Source organism: Polyodon spathula, chromosome 2 (genome assembly GCF_017654505.1).
Source record: "Polyodon spathula isolate WHYD16114869_AA chromosome 2, ASM1765450v1, whole genome shotgun sequence".
Lineage (NCBI taxonomy): Eukaryota > Metazoa > Chordata > Actinopteri > Acipenseriformes > Polyodontidae > Polyodon > Polyodon spathula.
In genome coordinates, this window is record NC_054535.1 from 78,116,960 (window position 1) to 78,127,409 (window position 10,450).

Below are 10,450 nucleotides of genomic sequence, written 5' to 3' on the forward strand. Positions count from 1 at the left end.
ATTATTCCAAAGACAGAAACCCATGTTTCAACAAACAAAGATTTTCTTACATTTCTGAAAACAAACATGCAAGTTCTGATGTCAGAGGGAAAACTCAATTACAAATTAAAATTTTCAACGATGTAAGAACAAACTGTATTACTAACCCTCAGTTCGGTTCACTGTTTTCAAATTCTACCAGTCAATCTATATGGTTTGAGACTGAATATTGTACAGAGAACCTAAACTCAAAATCTACAGCATTGGTTGATGATATTCCAACTCAGCATGTTTTGAAGGAGATAGATCCAGTGCAGATTGCTGCACCGTTGTTCACTGCCAAGCATAGAGCTGATGAGCAAAGTCAAGAGCTCTTCTTTGAGGGAACTGAAACTAAGGACACACTAGGAAGCAAAAAGCCTGTTGCGGTAACCCCCAAATACTCCACACACCAGAATCAAGGTCTGGGTTCTCAGGTGATTGTTGATAACTACCTCTGTGTACAAAAGTTACCTGATTCACTAAAGTCAATCATACAGTCCAGTTCTCCAAGCAAGGAACAGCCATCGGTAAACCAGGTAGGCACTAAAATGATGCATTATTCAGAAGGAGATAGTGTTTTATACAGAGATACAGTTAATGCTTTCAACGCATCAAAAGAAGAGTTAAAAAGCATTGTAAACAAACTTAAGAGTGAAGCTCCATTATGTCAAAGCAAGCGATTGAATAAGACACTGACCAGGGATATGAGTCCTCTAAGCAAAGCCCTCAAGAGACTTCCTAAATCTTCAAAACAAGTGCTACAATCTCTTGTAAAAAGAAACAAAAAACCAAGACAGAAAATGGGTGAGCTGGAAAAAGTATGTGATAAATTAAAACCAAGAAAGCATCCATCACGAACAACAGCTCACACCAAAAGTAAAAGATATATCAATAGTAAACGCTATGTGAAGAAAAATGAATTCTGCTTGTCAAAGGATGCTTTAAATACATATGGAAAGGATGAGGGAAAGAATTTAAAGCAGCCGTTACTAAGTTGTGCATTTAGTTCTGGAAAAGGTAGAGAACCATCTTTGACAACGGTTTTGAAAAACCCCTCGGATACTGAAGGTGGTGCTAAGGGACTAAATTGTAAAAATAACATTGGCGCTACAAAAGGAGACATGGAACAAGACAGCATTTGTCTTTTTAGTGAGAAAAATAGGCCTTTCAATGCAGCTGCAGCCAATTGTGATCCTTTGAATATACCTCCGGTTGAGGATGAGACAGGGAAAAAAGAGTATTCAAAATCTTCTGGAGCAAAGGAATGTTGTGACACACTGATACATAAAAAGGATGATTCTGTTAATTTGACAAAAACTGAAAATGAGAACACCATGAGCTGTGTAAACACATTTACAGCAACATTTCAGAAAGGTAATGAGAACAAGAAAGAAACAAACACTGACGTTACTAAAACTCCAACCCAGGTAAATTCAACTGGAGAAAAAGCAGATGGTCTTAATTGTAAGGCTCTTTTTTCTCCAACTGGGGAATATTGTGACACTATATTAGAAAGCACAGTTCATGTTCACATTTCAAGACCAGAGGCCGTGGATGATATCCATTCTTGTGATGGTGAGAGTGTGGAGCGCAGAGAGAAGACAAAAAGCCTGCAGTTGACTATTTCAGAGGATAAAGACCAGGCAGCTAAGGCGAAGGAAGATTTAGAAGAGAAGGGTAAGTTCAGTGGTTACAAAGAGGTTGCTGTGGAGGAAGTGAGCTGCCATGCAGTGACTGATTTAAGCCTTGGAAATGGACATCAATCACAATGGGAGACTCTGCCAGAAGCACACGAGGAGAAAAATGATGAGTTGGCTAGCACTATATTTGAAGCCAATAGTTGGACCTTCAGTTGGAAACAAAGCCTAAATGGCCAGTATAGGTCTTCCAAAGTACAAGATACAAGCTGGACATCAATACCATTCATAACCGATGAACTTATGGAAACAGAGATCAACTCAAGAAACTTTCGACCCATAATATCTTATGACACAGCACCCCAAAACGAGGCTCATTCAGTTAGTTTTCCTTCAAAAAAAGAGGAAGAGGTAGGCTATCAAAAGAGCTCGAAATCAATGCAATCATGTAATGTATCTCAGAAAAATCAGAACCAGCATTCCAAGAGAGATCCTGAAGATATTAAAATCACAAGTTATGATGTTCACCAGCTCGAACCCCACATAGAAGCTGCGCTAAGTAGGGTATACAAAGAATCTGTTCAACCTGTTCAGATGGAATTACAGACCACTGAATCCCCTGACACTAAGATACAGCTTCAAAGTGTGCATCCCAATTCAACACAATATAATGCTGACTGTATGCGGTCTTCTGAGACACCAAAAATAAGTTATTCTTCTAAACAAGAAAAAAGCACAGAGGTGAACCCTAATTGCAAGAGTAGCACTGATACTATGTTATCAGAACTGGACTCATTTTACACTACATTGTATCTAAAAGAAAAAAATGTGAAAGAAATATCTCATATTTTAAAACAAGCTCATGGTACATCATCAGTTGATCAACTGTACCTGCAAAGTTCAAAATGTAAGCAGTTACTTCCTTATTTTATTTCCGCTTTTGAGAGGGAACAGCGTGTTGACTTTAAGGAGGTATTTGTTTCGAGAGAGTTGTTGATTGAGAAAAACCTAAAAGATGTTGCTATGCCAGTAAAGCTAAAATCCACTGCGTTGGATTCATTTTTGGAACTTCAAATGATGATGGAAGCAATGCAGTTTGTGGAAAACAAAATAAACTTTCTGAAAGGGTTACCAACATTCAGAAGTTTGCTTTGGTATGACCCAACCCTGTACAGTGAGCTCCTGAAGGGAAAATCAGGATATCAACAACAGTCTTCCTTATATCTGTCATTCCAAGACAAAATTGACCTTGGTGGCTTTGCTGAGTTAAGAAAATATCACTCTCAGTTGTTGTGTTCAATGCATCCAAACACTGAGGGTAGTTCTTACTACGTGTACCTAAAGAACACGAGAGAACTAGATGAGTGTAAGGCTGTGTTGCAGAAGTATTCAGATTGCAGTTGTTTTTTTCTGTCGTTGCCGTTTTCTTGCGGAGTCAATTTTGGAGACTGTATAGAAGATTTGGAATTGCTCCGGAAAAATATAATCTCTTTGATTGCTACCTATCCAAGTCATCCAAAAGAGGAATATGATGTAGGGAAGCTGGAACATCTTCACAGCATACTTGGTATAGTTTATGGAAAAATCAGCTTCCTGAAGAACAGTGCAGTACTCGACAGGAAAATCTCCTTTTTCGGCGTAGAACACATTATGTTTGATGTTGCTAAGACGCTAGTATGGCAGGAACAAAGACAAGCGGAAGAACAGATTGCCGGTACTAGGAAGAGGATAAAAAAGCAAACAGCACTCGCAATAAATGAAGGTGCCATTTCTAAGCTGTGGAAGTTGTATGAGAAAATAGCTGCAGATGCAAACCACTCCGAAGTTCCAATCACTGATCCGAAACGGAAAACTGCCGATTCTGCAAAGAAACGACCACATTGTGATCTTGATGATGCTGAGCAAGTCACAGATCTTGAGCATAAAAAGAGAAAGGTAAGACCCTATAATGACCATTGTTGATTTTGTTCAGATATGTCGTGTGTGTGTGTGTGTGTGTGTGTGTGTGTGTGTGTGTGTGTGTGTGTGTGTGTGTGTGTGTGTGTGTGTGTGTGTGTGTGTGTGTGTAAAGTAGGTTGCACCAGCACAGTTAAAAGGCCACATTGTCACATGGTTTGATTGCAATGAGGAAGGCCATTCAGTTAAAATTCTCCAAAAAGCTCAAATCAAGTTGAATGCCAGGTAGACGGGTATAGAAAGAAAACCTCTAACTTCATGAAAATACTAGGTAAACAGATACATAAAATGACTATAAGATCCTTGCTCTTAAAATGTCTTGAAGCTAATGATCTCTCTAAAACGGAATTTTATTTCAGTACAAAGAAGCTGCTTTGGAAGACAAGTTTCCAGAGAAAGAAAGGTTAGGAAACATCAGCACGTGTGTGATTGATATCGAGTCCAGGTTGGGTCCGCTCCTTCACTGCAGAGGCTGCTCTTTCCTTCCTTGACACTCCTGACACTGCTGCTTTTGTGCGGAGTGGGTTTGGATTCATGTGATTTGCCTTTTTTTTATTGTACAGAACTTTTCAGTGACATTTTTATGTAAGGGTTTTTGTTCATGGCGTCGTGTGTGTATGTGGTTAGAGACCAACTCAATAAACATGTTTATATCTCACAAAAAATACCAGTTCCCTTTCAAGTATGAAATGTAACCATTTCCAAATGGGTATTTACCTGCAGAAGACCTGAACCCTGAATGTAGTGTCTGAAAGCTGCTCACCGAGCCTGTGATGCAGTCCTGACTCCGCCCCTGAGGTATCAAAAGGACTCGCAGATCTCAGTGCCATATTTCCTTTCATTGATCTGCTCGGAGAGCCTTGCTGGAGATAAGCGCTTTGTTACTTGTGTATCTGCTTTGTTCACATTATCTGTGTTTACACAAATGTATGTGATAAAATTACAATTCACTAAAATAGTTTTTTTAATTAAATCTATTGCTGGTTATGTCTCGCTCACCCTTGTGCTCGAGTAGCTCCTTCTAATGGACCCAGCTCCTTAAGCCGGCTGACTTTGTGCTCACCCACCAGGCTGCATAGATCCGACTAGAGCTTTATTATTTTTCTCATTTTGCTAGCTTTGCCAATATGAGACAGTTATATATAATTTTATATAATTGTAATTATTGTATTAATATTTGTTTAACAGGGAAAAAATTTTCTCTCGTATATTTTATTTCTGTTTCTCAGAGATATCACACAGGCCCGTCTATAATGTGAGAGACACATGTACAGCAAGAGCAGCTTCTGGGCTCAGCAGCACTGCGCAGGACCGAGATACTAGCTTGGCTTTGGTTGTATTAACCACAGTATCTCGCTGCCGCATTGGTGAACAGCTATTAGCATCACCATTGCAAGGGCTGTTAGTGGACTCTAACAAGCAGCCTTCCCTCATGCTCGTGTTGGTACTGACTGAGAGGCTTTGCCAGTGACTCTTACAGGTGGGCATCCCTGGACGTCACCACCCCTGGCAACTGCAAACGGTGATCCTGTACCTAACCAGTACCGAGGTCACAGACCCGAGCCAAGCCTGGACCGAGGTTACCGCACCGATGCACAGTGCCGAACTGAGCAATGGCTGCAACCTGGTGGACCCATACCACCGCGTCCAATTCTAACCCGATACCAAACTGGTACCGAACCGGGGCCGAGGCTAGTGCACCGGTATGGACTGGCAGTACCGAATCGGTACCAAAGTCACTGAACCAAAGTCACCAGTTTGGAACCAGTACCAATACGGTGTTAAACACACCAAATCAGTACCAAACCCTCTCAAGGGGAGTCTGTAGCAGCTCGGAGTGGAATCTTTACCCCGAGGTGCACGAGGTTCAACGCATTGCCCCTTCTGGTTATCCATAATAAGAGACAGGGAACTGCTTGGAATAGATTCCTTGGCACAACAGTTGCCAAGACAGCTGTTATACACCTTCCCACCGCTCAAGCTGCTCCTGCTGTGTCTGGAGAAAATTAGGCAGGACCGGGTCAAGATGCTCCTTGTAGCCCCATATTGGTCCAGGAGAATTTGGTTTTCTACCCTGATGCAGCTCCCGAGGCTCATGGGTAAGACCTCAGAACCTGTCCCATGGCAGGTGTACTGCAATTTTTGCAGGACCTTTTTCACGAGGGAAATCTTCCACATTAAAAGTATATCTGGCAGCTATTTCAGCTTGCCGTGTCAAAATTGACTCAGTATCCAACAGGAGCTAACATTCTGGCAGGACAATTTTTGAAAGGGCCTCGGTGGCTTCGGCCTCCTATGAAGGATATTGACCCTCGCTGGAGGCTAAATGTGGTGCTTAATGCATTCATGAAGCCTCCATTAGAGCCCTTGTATTCAGCTGACCTTAAAGCGGTGTTCTTCCTTGCTATCACCTCCACAAAATGGGTGAGTGAGATGCAGGCATTCTGTAGCAAAAGCCTGCTTCATTTTTACAGAGGCCAGGTCACATTCCACACCAATCCTGGCTTTTTGCCAAAAACTCTCGACGTTCTATGTCAGCCAGTCTGTAGTATTGGAGGATTTCCATCACCCTCCTTTCCAGTCTGACAGAGCGACAGCTCCACATGCTCTGCCCAGTTCAGGCCCATTGTATACTATGTTGACAGGATGAAAAGTTGGAGGCTGACTGAACAGTTGTTGTCTGCTATGGTGCCCTGTCTAAGCAGCAGCTGTCCAAGTGGATAGCAGACACGGTCAGGACTGCCTATGAGCTTTGGTATACAATTTTCAGGATTCAGGTCTTTAGGAGGTAAATAACCATTCGGTAATGGTTACATTTCTATTTCAGGGAGCCAGGGTTATGATAATAGCCTAATGTTTTCTGTTTCCACAATATGCCAGTCATTTCAATTAGAGCACTAGCATTGTTGCATGAACTAAAAAAACTGCGCTCTTTAGAGGAAAAAATCTTTCTCCTCGCCCAGGTAGAAGTACAAAGAAAAGTGAACTTTCTAGGATGTGTGAAAAACATCAAAACTACTGAGAATATGTTAAAAACCAAAATGTTCACTTTTGTCACAGGATACAGCAAATGTAATGCGCTTCTTGTAAATAGTACAGGGGGTTCTGTAACACTTTTAAACACTTTTAAAAAATACATCACTTTATTATGTTGAGTATTGATAGTTTAAGCATGGAAAGTAATTTCAATTCCAGTCTTATAGTTTTGTTAACACAGCAAACAAGTATTATCCTCATATGAATTCCCTATTTTTATTTATTTATTTACAGAAATACATCAAAAAACATCAACACTAATAAGCAACCTCCTTTGATTTTGAGTGATGAAAACTGTTTAACTGAGCTGAAAAAAAATCCAGCAGAAGATAAACCTTGCCAAGGAAATCCCCATTATCAGCTTCCTTTGACAGGAATAATGCAGCCTCCCACAACGCCTGCTCTCCAGCCTAGTATAAACACTGAATTTGCTGTGCAAGTCCATATTAGCTTGCCACAACAGTCAAGCATCTCAAGAAGAAGAAAGTATCGCACCAAAGCTGTGAAAAAGCCTCGACTGGCTATGGATAAAAATGGGAAAAATAACGAACAGATCTGGGACCCCATATACTCTGACCTTACACCTGCTTCACAGAACCTTGCTCTACTGTCACATGACAAGAAATGCACCATTGTGAGTTATGATCACATGAGTTGCACAGAAGGGAGAAATGTCTTGGCCATGCAGTTCTCTAAGCAATATCCGTTTTCAGCAGCTGGGCTGAAAGAATGTCCTGCTTCCTCACCAACCCCATCTTCTAGTGTAATCTAATTAATACACTCAATGAGCGAAGCAAGGCCGTGGTGGGTTCCAGCATAGCTGCTGAAAGACAGAGTTGTGTCCTACAGCTTTCAGCACAGCAGCACACACCATACGGTCACTCTTCAAGCATACCATATCCACATTATTGCTTTCCGTATCAGTATGGCACAGCAGGGACACACACCTATCCTGGTGATGCAGTTTCATTTCAAAACCAACAGCTTGCTGTGTGTGATCCTATTCCTCCTCACACAAGCACTACACAATATGCTTCATATTTCAGTGACCTGCGACACCTGGACTATAGTTCAGACTATATATACCCTCATGACTATAGTACTTGTTTAGTTTACTCTGGAAACACTTGTGCCAGTGGTAATTCTCAGTTCCCTGATGTGGGAACTCAGCCTCTGCCAGGATTTAACACCCCTTATTCGAACCCACAGAAGCAGAATTGTGGCCATCAGGTATGTATGAGCTAAAACTTTTACAGTTTTATTGTAAAAGCTGAGTCATAAGCCCAATATACTTAATACATGTGTTTCTGGGGGGACAAAACTTCAGTTATATTAAGGAAACATTTTCAGGAAACATATCATGATTGTTTCTATCCAAAATGTAAGAAAGGTTATAAAATTACACTTGAGGTGATTTTGATGTGGTGTATCTTGTCATGGTCACAGTTTTTAAATAGTTTGAATTCTTTTTTCCGCTGTTTTTCAGTTTCCTGATCCTAGGCTTCAGGGAGGAAGCCCTGCTCAAACAGTATTCTTCGTATTTGAGACGTAAACAGCGTCATTCCAGAACATATATTTTCACGTCCTTTCACAAACAAAATACATTATTGTACATGTATTTGTTTTAAGAATTGTGTTATAATTGTTTTTTTTTTATTATTTCTGGATGGTAAAGGTCTGCTTTGACGAATCAATTTCTTGTCAGTAATTTTACAAAGCTGCCTTAGGCGAACCTTATGTGCCTAAGGTTCCACTTCTCTTTTGCAGGGTTATATAAACACTGCACTATAAACGTGTGGGTGACCTTTACATTGATGTTATATACCATATCTGCCATAGAGTGTGTATTCTGTATAGAGACGGTGCTGTTTTAGTTGTCTTTACATTTGGAACACAGCTGTATTAATTGATTTTCCCAGCTGAGTTCCACAGCTGGTTTTGTCCAGCAAAATAAAGCATTTTTCTGCAACATTGTGACGCCTGGCTATAGCGATGATACTTCTTTTATTTCATGTTTATAAAGTATTTGACCATAGTCATTGTACATTATGCCACGTGGATTTTCTGTTTTTGTTCACACAAAAAAAATAATAAAATAATGAGAACCAGCTGGTACAACATTGTGGTGTAAAAAAAAAAAAAAAAACTGAAACATTGTTCATAAAGCGGTTTAAACACTATTGAGTCGTCGTGTTACGTGCATTTTTTTGTATTGTTGTTAATAAAACAGTAAACGTGATATTACGTGTGGCTGTTATTGATGCATTATGACTCCATGAGAGTATCGATAAGTTCCTTTGTCTGGTAGTGGCTTTTCTGCCGGAAGCATGTTGTGACAGGGTGGCCAAACATCAAGCAGGCAAGCAAAAATGAGACATGCAAGGGAACAAACAAGATACCGATATTTAAGAAGGGACAAGCCGGAACCATGTCATCTGCATTACCTCCACAACATGTAAATTGATTAAATCAATCATAAGGAATAAAGTGGAGGATTATTAACGTTACTGCAAGGTACAGTGCATGGATTTCAAACGGCCTTTGCACAAATGTACACACAAAATGCTAATTCTTACCCTTAAGCCAGTAGGAATTCAAGGTGCTACATGGGCATTGACACAGAGATTACATCTAAGGGGAGCAACAAACAGTTGGAGTCATACTCGGAACGGATCCACAGATCAGTACTGGGACCCCTGTTCTTCCCTGTCTACATAAAAGAGCAGCGTCCTAAATACACACAAAGGGATTTCGACCGCATACATAACTGGACTGAAATGCGATAAATGAATGTAATGTTAACATGTAAACTGCTACAGGGCGGTCACAAAAATGTAGCTTTCAAACAAGAAATGGGGATACAGAACTACACCAGGCAGTGTGGGGAGGCAACAGAGAGCTTGGTTCTTTACTCAAACATGTAGAGTACAAATGAAGGTAGGTCATGATGAGATTGTGTAACGCACTGGTGGGACAGCACTCACAGTCTGTTGTTCAATTCTATGCCCTGCATTACAAGTCCATTGCTTCCGAGTCCAACAAAGAACCAAACTAAGGTCCAGTTGCAGTCAAATGGTGTTAGGTGCAGACATGCGCACTGTTATTCCTGATATTAGCCCTTTTTTTGTTTTACCTTCTCTGTTTAAACAGCGGGGATGAGCATTAAAAGTGCATTTCAATAGGTTACATCATGCATGTGCAAGCATTGTAAATACTAAGCGATACCAGACCAGGGACAATGCTATTAATTAAAGTATGAATTGCTCCAGCATGCAAATCCTGGTTGTGAAAAAACTTCAAGATCATGTAATAAACAGCATGCTTATTCAGTAGCATAATTTAAGTTGAATATCTATCCATAGATGATGTTGTCTGTGGAAATACACAACACTTGCCCTATTTAGAATAAAGTGCAAAGGGAGATTTTCAGAGATGAATAAACCTTGTAACAGTATAAGTAATGCAAGATCAACACTTGTTTACTTCATTCACGAACACATTTTTCTAAACTTGTGCATTATTTAGGTAGCGTACCATCAAAATGTTTTATTTGTTTGTAATTCGCTCCCCATTAGGGTCATAAATACATGTAAACATACATTAATACACATACGTTTTGATTAAAGAACAGTGATGGAAAATGAGACAATCACATCTCCACTTGTTCTAGTCAAAGTAACCTGGAAAGCAACCAAACTGTGTGTAACTAGTTGATGCCATGCCCTAAAATGGTCCAATAATAAGGGGAATTCATTACCAAGTCATTTATTGAATTAGGTTGATGTTATGTTTTTTACAGT